Genomic DNA, 13995 nt, shown 5'->3' on the forward strand with positions numbered 1-13995 from the left:
ATTACATCCCTATCTCCCAATACCATTTATTAAATATTTTCCCCAACTAAGGTAAAACATTTCCCCCAATTTTTATTATATAAAAAACTTCCAACATACTTAAGATGGCTTCTACATTGATCTGCTAGTTTATCAGTGATTTCTCCATCAGTAAATACCATATTGTTTTAATTTATGTTACTTTCTACAAAATTTTAGTAACTGGTATGATGTCTTTCCTCATTAGACCTTTTTCCTAATTTTTAAGCTACTGTATCCTTATTCATCCAAATTAATTTTTTTAAATAATTTTGTTCCATTCTCTAAAATCTTGTTGTGCTTTTAACTGGTAATTCATTTGTATTATAGATTAATTTAGGGACAATCATTTTCTAAAATTGAATTTTTCTAACCAAAAATAAGTGGCCTCTTCATTTATTCAAGTCTTTGTCAATCAGTAGTGTTCTCCAGGATTCATATAGGTCCTATCATTTTCTTTATAAGTTAGCTAGTTTATGCTTTTTTACTGCTATCATGAATCAAATCTTTTAGAATATTTTCTAGTTGATTTTTATATATAAGAAGTAGGTTGAAGATATATGAGAAGTATCTTCAACCTACTTCTTATATATAAATAATAATAGATAAATAGATTTATCTCTGTGCCAACTATAACTCCTTTTTTTATTTTTTCAATCTCTTTCTTTTCTTTCTTTTTTTTTTTTAAATTGAGGTCCACTCTATTGCCCAGGCTGAGTGCAGTGGTGTAATCACAGCTCACTGTAACCTCCACCTCCTGAGCTCAAGCTTCAGCCTCCCAAGTGGCTGGGACTATAGGCACTTGCCACTATGCCTGGATTTTTTTTTTTTTTTTATTTTTTTGTAGAGACAGGGTCTCATTATGTTGCCCAGGATGGTCTCAAACTCCTGGACTTAAGCAAAGCTCCTCTCAAAGCACTGGGATTACAGGCATGAGCCACCATCCCCAGGCCTCAACCTCTTTCTAATTGTGATATTCTTGACCTGAGGGTTCAAGAGTATTGAGTTTTGAGTACTGTCAAGTGAACAAACAAACAAAAAAATGGACCAGGGATAGGGCTATTGTAATTATCTGGACACAGAACATCAGTCAAAAGGTTTAGCTCTGCTACCTGGAGAGGCAGAGAGCCAGACAATAGTAGGTCAATGAGTACATTGAACAACATTATTTATTATTTATGAAGAAAAAGAGAATTCAAGAAGCTTGTCATAGTTAATTCCCTGCTTAAGAAATGCCAACAGTGGAAGGGAGCATTGGAAATGTCGAAGTAGCCCTGAACCTGGGAAAGAGTGAAGGGAAAATAGCCCCAGCTCTCCTTCCCATGGCTCATTAATAAATTAGCCATGGTGGACCATCACTCAATTCCCTTAGTGAAGCAGGACTTCATTATAACCTGCTGTGTTGATGTGACACAGCCAGTTCCAGAGCTGGAATAGACGTTAGAACATCTCCTTCAAACTCCTCATATTTTTATGGGAGGGAAATGAGGTTTAGAGAAAACAAGAGACTTGTCCACGGTCACACAGCTAGTTGGCAGTGGACTCAAGCTTTTCTGGATCTAGACTAGTCTGGGTCTCCAGGCATCAGGTGCAGAGTTCTGTTCTTTGTACCATGCTGCTTCAAGGAATTTAGATTTGAGATTTCAGGGGATTTAAAAATTTCTAGCTTAATATTCAGTCTAGTGGGCTAAAATGTTTCTGCTGTATTGCAATACATACAGCCTTGTGTTTAAAAAGACTTTACTCTGTATATTACTTATGAATATAACTGAGAGCACCTGACGGGAAGTTGGTTTTCAGACAAAATGCAATTTCAGAGATTTGCACATGACTTCTCTTGGCAGAGATGTGAACAAGTACAGGGAGCCTGGGTATAACGTGATCAGGCAGCTCAGTTTTAACAAAAGTGACGCACAGTAGGAACACCACTGAACCCTTTATAAACTCTTTATAAATCACGAATTTTATAAAATAAATGAATGCCATAACATATAGTTTATAAAGCATAGAACTCAATAAGCTTTTCGTTCTTATTTAATTTGTTTGCAATTATATGTGGCCATTAGATGAACGGAAGAAGCTTGGTGATAGACTCCTTGGAGCTGACAGGCAATCTCTAGATGTGGTTAATTAGGAATGAGATCAGTGGTCTTTCATGGTAAAATATGATAATTTTGAAAAATAAATGAAAGAAAATTGTTATTACCTATGATTCATTGCATTACCTATGATTCAGGCACTGCATAATATCAATCAACTTAACAGGCGGCAAACCAGAGCCACTCACAGTTCTGAAAGAATGAACGTAACTCCCTCAAGGCTACTGTGTATGCAGTACCCTGTTCACCAAAGCACTCAGTGATTTGATACAAATCTGTTGAGGTGAAAAGAACTCCTTGGAAATACTCCACTGGGAAATATGTATATGGCTTGATGGCTTTCCAGAATTTCAAAACCACTGATGGCCTATGAATCTGACCTAGAAGCATCTATGCTTTAAAAGATATAGAAAAAAAGGAACGAAACTTAATTTTCCTTCCCAAACTCAACTCCTGACTTGCTATGAAGTCTACTGTTTCTAACATAACTGCAAGCTGTTCACCTGTACGTAAAGAATAACCTTACTTCGGGCTAAAATATATTAAGGAATCATTGGCTTTTGTCTTTATTTTTCCAAGAAAGTATAAAAGGAAGCTTAACATGGATTTTGTGTGTATGCTGACTTTCATTAAGTTATATTGCCTTTGCATGAGGTTGCAACAGAGAATTGAAGAGCTGGAAAAGATCTCTAATATCATCTCTTCCAGTGGGCTCAACTACTAACCACCAGTGGAGGGAGGTAGTGTACATGGGTAAGGCCTTGAATCCCACAACCACCCACATTTCAAGCAAAGCAACTCTGCTTTAATATTTTATTTGTTTATAATCCCAAGAACACTTATTTAAAGAAGTGGTTCTATAAGTATAAAAAACTGAGTTTGAAATCATTGAATCAGTCCAACACTCGTCTTACAGGAGAAAATACTGACACTAAGAGAGAGAGAGAAGCACGATTTGCCAAACAGTAGGTGAGCAACAGTATCTGGACTCAAACTGGTATCTCCCATTCCTTGTTCAGGGATTGTCCAGTAGGTCATGTTGCCTGCTGGTAAGGTGTTTAAATGCCAAGGGCCCTAAGGTTATGGCCGAGTTTCTGCAGACTGTGGCGTAATGGAGTTTCTGTCCCTCCTAGACTCTTTATTATCCTCTGCCATATCCTCTCTAACACATCTAGGAGTTGAGGACCTCTTACGGCATAATAATGCCTCAGAGTTTCGCTCTGAGAAGATATCAATATTACGAGGAGATTTGTTTGTCAGTAAAGGATCTACAGTAAAAAATTTGAGGATTCACAGTTGGGCTCCCAGTGTAGAACCGGGAAAAGATCAGGTTCTCTACATTCTTGGCTACAAACGACAGTGGTAAGAGTGAGCCAGGACCCTGGTGGAGGAAGGAGAGGGTATGAAAGGGAAGAACAGAGGAGCGTAAAGTTTAAAGGGAACTGTAGGTGCTCATTTGAAGCAAATCCATCAAATAGGAAAGCAGCCTGAGAATACAGGTAATGGAATGTTCTGTACTATCTTTTGGCCTCCAAGTGTGTTTAACACTGAGTCTAAGAATACTACACAACCTTCCAGGTTAAAGACCTTGGTGTGAATTTCACTATGTGACTAAGAAATGTTAACAATTACCCACCCCAAATTTTCCAGTATGTAGATCATCATTGTATAATCACATTTGCGTATCGTTTTTATAAGTAATGATTAATAATAATCTTTATTACTTTTATTACTTTATTACATTTTTTCATTACTATCATTTTTGTCATTCCTGTGACTTACTGAGAAAATAAACACAAGCTGTCTTATAAGAAGATAATAAAGAAAGAACATCATCCCTCAGTCCATACAAAAAGGAAGCCCAGGGGAAATATAGCAGACAACTCAAAATCAAATCTTTGTTTCTGTTTTCTAGTCCATTGAGAATTATCTAGTCTCTACTTTGTCTGTTACAGTTTTGAGAGGCAACTATTCTGTCCCTCAAAACATAACAGGGAATGAACCACCATTCTCTGGATTCAACCTCAGAGACTTAGTCTTCTCAATTACTTTTACTAGTGAGATTTTAATATTTATTTATGTATTTGTTTATTCTGAGACAGAGTCTCACTCTGTCTCACAGGCTGGTGTGCAATGGCGTAATCTCAGCTCACTGCAACCTCCGCCTCCCAGGTTCAAACGATTCTCCTGCCTCAGCCTCCTGAGTAGGATTACAGGCACCTGTCACTACATCTGGCTAATTTTTGTACTTTATTTATTTCATTCTCATACACAGAATATTATAATATTGTGATGGTGGCATGTAAACCACTTATAAGCCCAGCATATAATTCAACAAACAAAAGCATTAAGAATAACTATAGCCACAAAAATTCTATTGAATATACAATATAAAAAGAGGTAAGTCCTGTATCAGTAGCATCAAGTGAGGGAAGGAGAATAAAAGTGTAGAGTTTGCGTATGCAATCAAAGTTAAGTTATGAGCTTAAAATAGGCTGTAATAACTATAATAGGTTCAAAGCAAAATTCATGGTAACCATAAAGGAAAAACCTACAGGAGATACAAAAAAAATAAAGAGAGAAGAATCAGAGCATATCACCACAAAAAAATCAAACCACTGAGAAAAATAGCAAGAGAAGAAAAGAGAAATAAGAGAACTACAAAATAGAAAACAGTTAACAAAATGGCAATAGAATTTAGCTATCAATAATACTTCAAATGTAAGTGGATTAAACTCATCAATCAAAAGACAAGAGTGTCTGAATGGATAAAAAAAAAAGTTCCAACTATAAGGTGTCTATAACATACTCACTTCAAATTTAAGGACACACAAGGCAGAAAGTGAAGGAATAGAAAAAGATATTCCATGCAAATGGTAACCTAAAAGAGTAGAGATTGGCTGTATTATATCAGATCAATAGATTTCAAGTCAAAATATTTCAAAAGAGACAAGGAATATTACTATATTATGATAAAAGTGTCAATGTAACAATGATAAATATATATTTACCCAACTTCAAAGTACCTAAATATTTAAAGGAAACACTGACAGATCTAAAGTTGAAATAGACGGCAATGCAATAATTGTAGAAGACTTTGATACCCCCATTTCAATAACAGATCATCCAGACAAAAAATCCATAAGGAAATAATAGGCTTGGACAACACTATAGACCAAATGGACCTAAGAAACACATGTGGAACATTTCCCCAGCAACAGCAGAATATAATTTCTTCTCAAGCACCCAGGGAACATTCTCCAGACAGATCACATACTAAGTCACAAAACAAGTCTCAATAAATTTTAAAGGATTAAAATCATCCCAAATATATTTTCAAACCAAAATAGCATGAAACTAGACATTAATAATGTAAGGAAAATGGGAAAATTCACCAGTACGTGAAAATTAACACAGTTATGAACAACCATTGACTCAAAGAAGAAATAAAAAGAGAAATGAGAAAATATTTTGAGACAAATGACAACACAACATTGAAAAACATATGGGATGCAGCAAATGCAGTACTAAGAGGGACATATACAGTGATAAACACCTGTTTTTTAAAAAAAAAAAAAAAAAAAAAGGAAGATTTCAAATAAGCTACCTAACTTTGCACCTGAAAGCACTAGTAAGAGAACAAACTAAAGTTAGCCAAAGGAAAGAAGTGATAAAAATTAGAGCAGAAATAATGAGTAGAAAATGGAAAAACAGTAGAAAATATCTACAAAACAGAGTAGTTTTCTTTAAAGATAAAACAATGACAACCTTTAGCTAGACTAATTTTTTTAAAAAAGAGAAGATTCAAATACAATTAGAAATATAAAAGAAGATATTACAATTGATTCCACAGAAATAAGGGATTATTACGAGCAATTATATGCCAATAAATTAGATGGCCTAAATGAAATGGATAAATTCATAGAAACATACAACCCACCAAGATTGAATCGAGAATTATTAATAGCTTCAACAGTCCAAAAATAATCAAGATAGAATCAGTAATTGAAAACCACCCAACAAAGTAAAGTCTAGAACCAAATGGCTTCACATTGAATTCTATCAAACATTTAAAGAAGAATTAATAGCAATCCTTTTACAACTCCTCTGAAAAACAGAAAAAGAGAGCACACTTCTGAACTTATGTTAAGAGGCCAGCATCACTCTGATATGAAAGGCAGACAAAGAAACCACATGAAAAGAAAACTATAATCCAATATCTCTGATAATCATAGATGCAAAAGTCCTCAGGAAAATACTAGCAAACTGAATTTAATAGCACATTAAAAGGATAATACATCATAATCAATTAATAGGATGCAAGGATGGGTCAATATGCAAATCAATCAATTGCTATATCACATTATTGAAAATCAATAAAAGAATGAAGAATAAAAATCATGATTATCTCAATAAATGCAGAAAAAGCATTTGACAAAATTCAACATCTTTTCATGATAAAAACTCTTCACAAATTAGGTAAAGAAGGAATACACTTCAATACCATAAATATGACAAACACACAGCTAACATCATATTCAATGATGAAGAACTGAAAACTTTTCCTCTAAGATGAGAAACAAGGAAAGTATGCCTACTGTCACCACTTCTATTCAACATATTATTGGAAGCCCTAGCCAGAGCATTTTAGACAAGAAAAAGAAATAAAAGGCATCCAAATAAGAAAGGAAGTAGTAAAATTATCTCTGAAGATGGCACGATGACCCTAAAGTCTTCATTAAAGAAACAGTTAGAACTAATAATTCAGTAAAGCTGCAGGATACAAAATCAATATACAAAAATCAGTAGCATTTCTTTATGCTAATGATGAACTACCCAAAAAATTAAAACAAAAAATCTCATTTATGATAGTATCAAAAAGAATAAATACTTAGGAATAAATTTAACCAAGGAGGTGAAATCTCTATACACTGAAAGCTATAAAATATTGATGAAAGAAATTAGAGAAGACAGAAAAAATGAATAGAAAGATGTCTCATGTTCATAGATTGGAATAATTAATATAGTCACAATATCCATACTACTCAAGGTGATCAACAGATGCAATCCCTGCAAAAATGCCAAAAACATTTCTAAAATAATGGAAATAAGAATGCTAACATTGATGTAGAACTATGAGCCTTTGAATAGCCAAAGCAATCTTGAGCAAGAATAATAAAGCAGCAGACTGCTGATTTCAAAATATGAAGCTACAGTAGTCAAAACGGTATGGTATTGGCATAAAAACAGAATACAGAGCCCAGAAATAAACCCACACATTGACAGTAAACTGATCATGGTCAAGGGGGGCAAGCATACACAATGAAAAAAGGATAGTCTCTTCAATAAATGGCTTTGGGAAAATAATATTTGTATGCTAAAGAATGTAATTGAACCCTTCTCTTATACATATCCAAAAATTAACTCCAAATGGATTAAGGGCTTAAATGTAAGACCCAAACCTCTAAAATTCTTAGAAGAAAACAAAGGAAAACTTATGGACATTGGCATTGGCAATGATTACTTGGATATGACTAGTGACAAAAGCAAAAATACACAAATGTGATTATATCAAACTGTAAATCTTTTGCACAGCAAAGGAAACAATCAGCCAAGTGAAAAGGTAAACAACAGAAGAAGCATAGATATTTGCAAATTGTATGTCTGCAAAATGCATAAGAACACTTACCACTCAATAGCAAAGAAACAAGTCATCTGATTTAAAAATGAACAAAAGATCTGAATAGACATTTCTCCAAAGAAGACATACAAATGGTTAACAGGTACATGATAAGGTGCTCATCATCACTCATCATCAGAGAAATGCAAATCAAAACCAAAATGAGACATTACCTAACACTTGTTAGGATGGCTATGACCAAAAAGACAAAGTGAACAAGTGTTTGCCAGGATGTGGAGAGAAGGGGATTCTTGTACACTGTTGGTGGGAATATAAATTGGTATAGCCACTATGGATACAGTATGGATGTTCCTCAAATAATTAAAATTAGATCTACCATATGGTCCAACAATCTCCTTTCTTGGGTTTACACTCAAAAGAATTTGAAATCAGTACCTTGAAGAGCTGTCTGCACTCCCACTTTAATTGCAGCAGTAATACAATGACAAAGAAATGGAAACAACCTAAATGTCCACCAAGAGATGAATGGATAAAGAAAATGTCTATTTATATATATATATACACACACATATATACATATACACACACACACACACAAGAATATTATTTAGCCTTGAAAATGAAGATCCTACCATTTACTGCAACATGGATGAATTTGGAAGACATTATGCTAGTTGAAGTAAGCTAGACACAGAAGAACAAATACTACGTGATCCCACCTATATCAAGAATCTAAAATAGTCAAACTCAGAAGCAAAGACTAGAATGGTGGTTTTCAGGGGCTGGAGGTAGGGGAAACTGGAGAGATGCTGGTCAAAGTATACATAGTTTCAGTTATGCAAGACAACTAAATCCTAGAGAACTACTATGCAGCGGAGTGCATCTAGTTAACAATATTGTATTATATGCTTAAAATTATGTTTTATGTTAAGTTCTTATCACACACACAAAAATAAAAAGAGGCCAGAGAGATAAAACTTTAGAGATGATGGTTATGTTAATGTTTATGGTGATGATTTTGCAGGTGTGTATGTACTTATCTTCAAACTCATCAAGGTGTATATATTAAATATGTACAGATTTGCGTACATCAGTCATACCTCAATTAAGAGAAAAAGGTCTCAGCTGCACAGAAGTGAGACTGATCAAGATTCTAACTCCCATCTTATCAGTTGTGGTCCCTCATACACCCATGGTGATGACCCCAGAATCCCATAGATAGATGGTGACCATTTTATAAGCACTGCACCAGGGTCAGAGGAGAACAAGAGGCTCAAGACGCTGTGAGCCTGAGGACTTAGTGGCTGTTCTTCAAATATCCTAGGGACACAGATAATTTAAGAGGGCTCCTTATTTAGGATTTTCAAAACCTCTTACCAAATGTGAGCCATGCTGGATGTTTGAGATGGAATAAAAGGAGTGGATGTGGGACCATGGGACACAGCCAAATTCCCAAGAAGAGAGCCAGAGTTGTGGCTGAGACCCAACCCTTGCCAGTGGAATTCAAAGGCCAGTGGTTGAGCAATACTTTCTTGGCTTATTCAAAAAGGTGGTGAAAGCTTGGTGCCAAAGTACCACCGTCAGCACCAACATCTTTACTATGATGCATTATTCACTTACTCCAGCTAGACCCTATTCAAAGCACACACTTTATACACAGAAACCCATGAGGCATGTATCATTTTCTCCATTTCACAGAGGAGGAGACTGAGCCCCTGAGAGTCTGGGTGAATTGCCTAACATCACACAGCTATTAAGGGCAGCCCAGTACTCTCTAAGGGATGAAAACTGTGAATTGATATACACACCCAGAGCCTCCACCAGCAGCCATAAAGTTTGCAGCCGAGACAAAGTAAGTTATTTAACTGATTTTATAGCAGTTCTGCCTTGCTTCTATTATACTAACAACTGGGCATTGTCCTCTTGGTGTAGCTGTAAGGGCTGTTATATGGTAAAGCAATTAATTATCTGCCTTTTGATATTTTCTCTTTGCTCTAGGAAGCCAAAATTGTTTTCTCTTTTTTTTTCAGTTCCACCTGTAAAGGAAATGTATGAAAAATTAGTTCTACTAGGAAACTCTATGATCCCTAGATTGTAAAAAAAAAAAATTTATCTGGAATTTGCAAAATCTAGCATAATGTTTTACTATAGAACTAATGTGTCATCATTGGATCTAATCTGGCTGCCATTTATTTCTCTTCAGAGAAGCAGACTTGTTTCTTGTTCTCGGTGAAATATGTCTTAAATTCTGAATGCACTGTGCTGTGTTGCATTCATCATTACATAGCTACAGGGAATGAAAATGAAAACAACCAATTTTCTTAATTAAAGAGTTCTAGTAAGACAAGCATTGCTCTATGCACCACTTTTCATTTGTCTTGGCAAATAGTAACGACAATAATAATACTACTATGAATTTAGACAGTTCCTTTCTTCCAAGAAGTTCAAAGCTCTAATGTGTCATGAGAACAGACACACAGGTAGTAGTAAACTTGGAAAGGAGAAATAAATGTCATGTGTGCCATATTAAAACACAAAAACAAAACCACAATTTATTTGATGAATATTTTTTCCTCAGATGGATGCAGTATGGTGTGAGAAAGAAAAAGAAAAACACATAGAACTTGGATGCAGATGTGTGTGAACCTCAGCCCTGCCACAAACTAGCTGGGGGTCCAGCCTTAAACAACTTTCAGCCTTGCTAAGTCTCAAGATTCTCACCTATAACAGAGAAATAGTGAATATCTGTCTCATATGATTATCATTATGATAAAGTTAGTTACGTAAGGCACTTTATAGGTCACCAAGTCTCGTAGCACAAATGTTAAATTATTGTTTTCTTACAAATGCAAGTAGAAAAAGTTTCAAGCAAGCTAACTTGCACAGCTGCACGTCATCCCATCATTCTCCACAACCCATCCTCAGCTTTTATTCTCCAATTCATGCACTGGTACCTGGAATGTTCATCAATCTTTATTGAAATGGGATGAATTAAATTATACTAAATTTATATTCTTCACACAGATTCATAAAAACAACAGATATGGCAATGTGATGTCCCATACCTTTTAATTCTAGGAGATCAGCTTTATAACCCACATGAACAGAGGCAGCTCCAAATTGACTTAACAATAAGGATTTAGGAGGCTAAAAATTCTTCAAATGTCTTCAGAATTCAATAGAACACTTGCTTTTAAATTCAATTAATTGAGAATCTTTAATGTTTTTAAGATATATTTTAATCATTCAAGAAGAAATAGGAATTTCAAAATAAATAGAAGTTGGTACTTATTTTCCCAACTCCCAAATACTTTTAGGCTGTTAAACTCTCATCCCTTTGGGGAAAAAAATAGTTTCGCAACAGAATTTCAACAAAGGAAAATAATCACCTGCAAGTGTACATCATATTACCACTAAAAAGGGCTTCCACATCTCTTGTTTTGTTCTGTTTTGTTTGAAACCAAGTCTTGCTCTATCGCCCAGGCTGGAGCGCTGTGGCGCAATCTCGGCTCACTGCAACCTCAGCCTCCTGGGCTCAAGCCATTCTTGTGCCTCAGCCTCCCAAGTAGCTGGGATTACAGGTACCTGCCACCACGCCCAGCTAATTTTTATATTTTTAGTAGAGACATTTTAGTTTCACCATGTTGGCCAGGCTGGTCCTGAATTCCCGATCTAAGGTGATCCTCCTGCCCTGGCCTCTCAAAGTTCTGGGATTACAGATGTAAGCCACCATACTGGCCTTCCACATCTCTTATCTAATTTGATCCTCATAGTAGTTTCCCATTCTACGGATGATGAGACTGAGTCATAGACCAATTATGTGACTTGATCATAAGCAATGAGGTTAGGACTAAAAACACAGTTCTTCATTGCCTGAAAATGACAATAACTCCAGGAATAGAAAAGTACCATGAAAGTACCCTCAGCTTTAAGCATTACACCGATAAATAAATGATTTGTTTGGCTGACTATATGAACAAAGGAAGAGTGGCTTCACCAACACTGCCAACAAAAACTGAATAGCACAGCCAGCCTTTTGAACTTGGCCTACTCAGTACCTCAGACAAAGTCTGGGTGTAGGTTTAATAGTTATGGGTTGGTGGTGGAGGTTGATCGGGTTTTTTGGTTTGGTTTGGTTTTGATTTTGTTTTGTGGATTTGATTTTCTTTTCCCTAAAACTGAACTAACAATTATTTGACTAACTGACCAAATGAACGAACTGTTTTGGCATCAAAAAGACATAACCTAAAAATAGAAAAGGAAAGAAAGAAATAGAACAAGAAATAATGGGGTTAAGATGAAAATATAATGGACATTAAAATCAGACAGCAAAAAAGAAACAATAAGGAAATAAAGCACATAGATATTGCCCCTAAAGTAAGTATGTACTCCTAGAAAGCTGAAAAAAAGATAATTTTAAAGTATTTAATCACTTTTATACTTTTTACTTAATTGTTTTTGTTTCTTTGGGGAGGGGAAACAATGATACAATGGAAAATAAATTTTAAATAATCACCCAAGATGCTGATATAAAATGTATTATTTATTTTATATTTAAACATTTCTAAATGAATTTAGGATGGATTAAATATACTTTTTCCAAGTCCTTGATGAAAAGAGTAACTGCTTTGTGATTTATCTTTGTGTAAGTACAGTCTTCACGTAGCAGGTTTGTTGAGAATAAAATTCAGGCTGGTAGCAAATCCTTCCTGGGCTTCCCTGTAGCTCCTAGCATATTTCTCTGTGCAATGTCACAGAAAGAGCCAGGCTGGAATAAGCAGCTCTCTCTTCCAAAGAAGCACTTATAAAAGTATATATACAACACGGACCGTCATGACTATCATCAGCCTTCCTACAAAAGATGCAAAACTTCCTTATAGAAAAATCTACCACACATTGAGAGCTTTGTGTTAGTCAGATACAATGCAAAGTCCTGAATATAATTTTTATTTTTATATAACCTCACAACAACCTCTGTGACTAGGTATTCATATTCTCACTTGACAGTGGAGGAAATTGAAACTAAAAGAAGTTCAGTAAGCAGCCTGTGATCAGAGGGCACACAAGTGTTGGAATTGGGATATAAACCCAAGTGTTCCAAGTTCCAAAGCCATTTTGGATGTGGTCACTGCTTTAGAAGCAAAGAGCATGGTCATGCCACTGTCATCTGCAGGCACACCACCAGGGCCAAAGTCCAACAATCCCGGATGTCAGTTTTCACAGAATTGGACTTCATCCTAGGAGAGAGCTTAGTGAGTTCCAAAGAATGGCAGATTGGCATGTACTTCAGAATAGTCATCTACTTTGTAATCACTCTCCCAGCATCATTTTAATGTCACTCCCTTCTCTATTTCTGCCTTTAGTTTTTATACTGAGAGGCTAAACCAAAATATACTGTGTTATCTTGCAGGGAGACAGTGTGGGAAGGCAGTAAGAACGTGCACTCACTCTGTGGAAAGTAATAAGGATAACAACAGTAACTAGCTATGAGGCACTGTGCTGGGGCGTCATTGATGCATTCTCTTCTAATCTTCAGCTATTCCATGGTGTATTTATCATCTCCTCACATAACAGATTAGGAACTTGAGCTCGGAGGAACTTCCGGAGTTTGGCTCCAGGCTCCTTCACTCACTCCCCGAATGACCTTGAGTAGCTTGGTCAAGCTACTCAACCTCCTGAAGCCTCAGTTTATCATCTATACCAAACTCATGGAACTACTGCAAATATATAGAGTAATCTTGGCACACAAAGGCTGCTTGTCTTACTCTGTTCAATACATCTTTTCAACATCTAACAGAGTGCCTTAAAGTAGTAGTGAGGTAGGAGACCAGCAGGACTTTTTTTCCTAGTCCAGACAGGATGAAGTGGAAAAAACAGCCAGAACCAGCAGGTGGCGCTGAAAGAGATTGCTAGTTGCCCTCATTGCTCATTAGCATAATATATTCCCACCAGTGCCATGACAGTTTACAAATGCCATGGCAATGACCCGAAAGTTACCTCCTGTTTCCATGACAATGACTTCAAAGTTACTACTCCTCTTCTAGAAAGTTCTGCATAAACGACTCCTTGATTTGCATGTAATTAAAAATTAGTATAAATCCAGCTAGCCAATAGCACGAGTGCTAACTCTGGGCACATAGCCTTGAGTTAGCCATTATCCACAAAGAGCAACTCCAATTCAGTAAGAGATTGCTGTCTAACACCACTGGCTTGCCCTTTGGTTCTTTCCTAGGCAAG

This window comes from Gorilla gorilla, chromosome 13 (assembly GCF_029281585.2).
Source record: "Gorilla gorilla gorilla isolate KB3781 chromosome 13, NHGRI_mGorGor1-v2.1_pri, whole genome shotgun sequence".
NCBI classification, from domain to species: domain Eukaryota; kingdom Metazoa; phylum Chordata; class Mammalia; order Primates; family Hominidae; genus Gorilla; species Gorilla gorilla.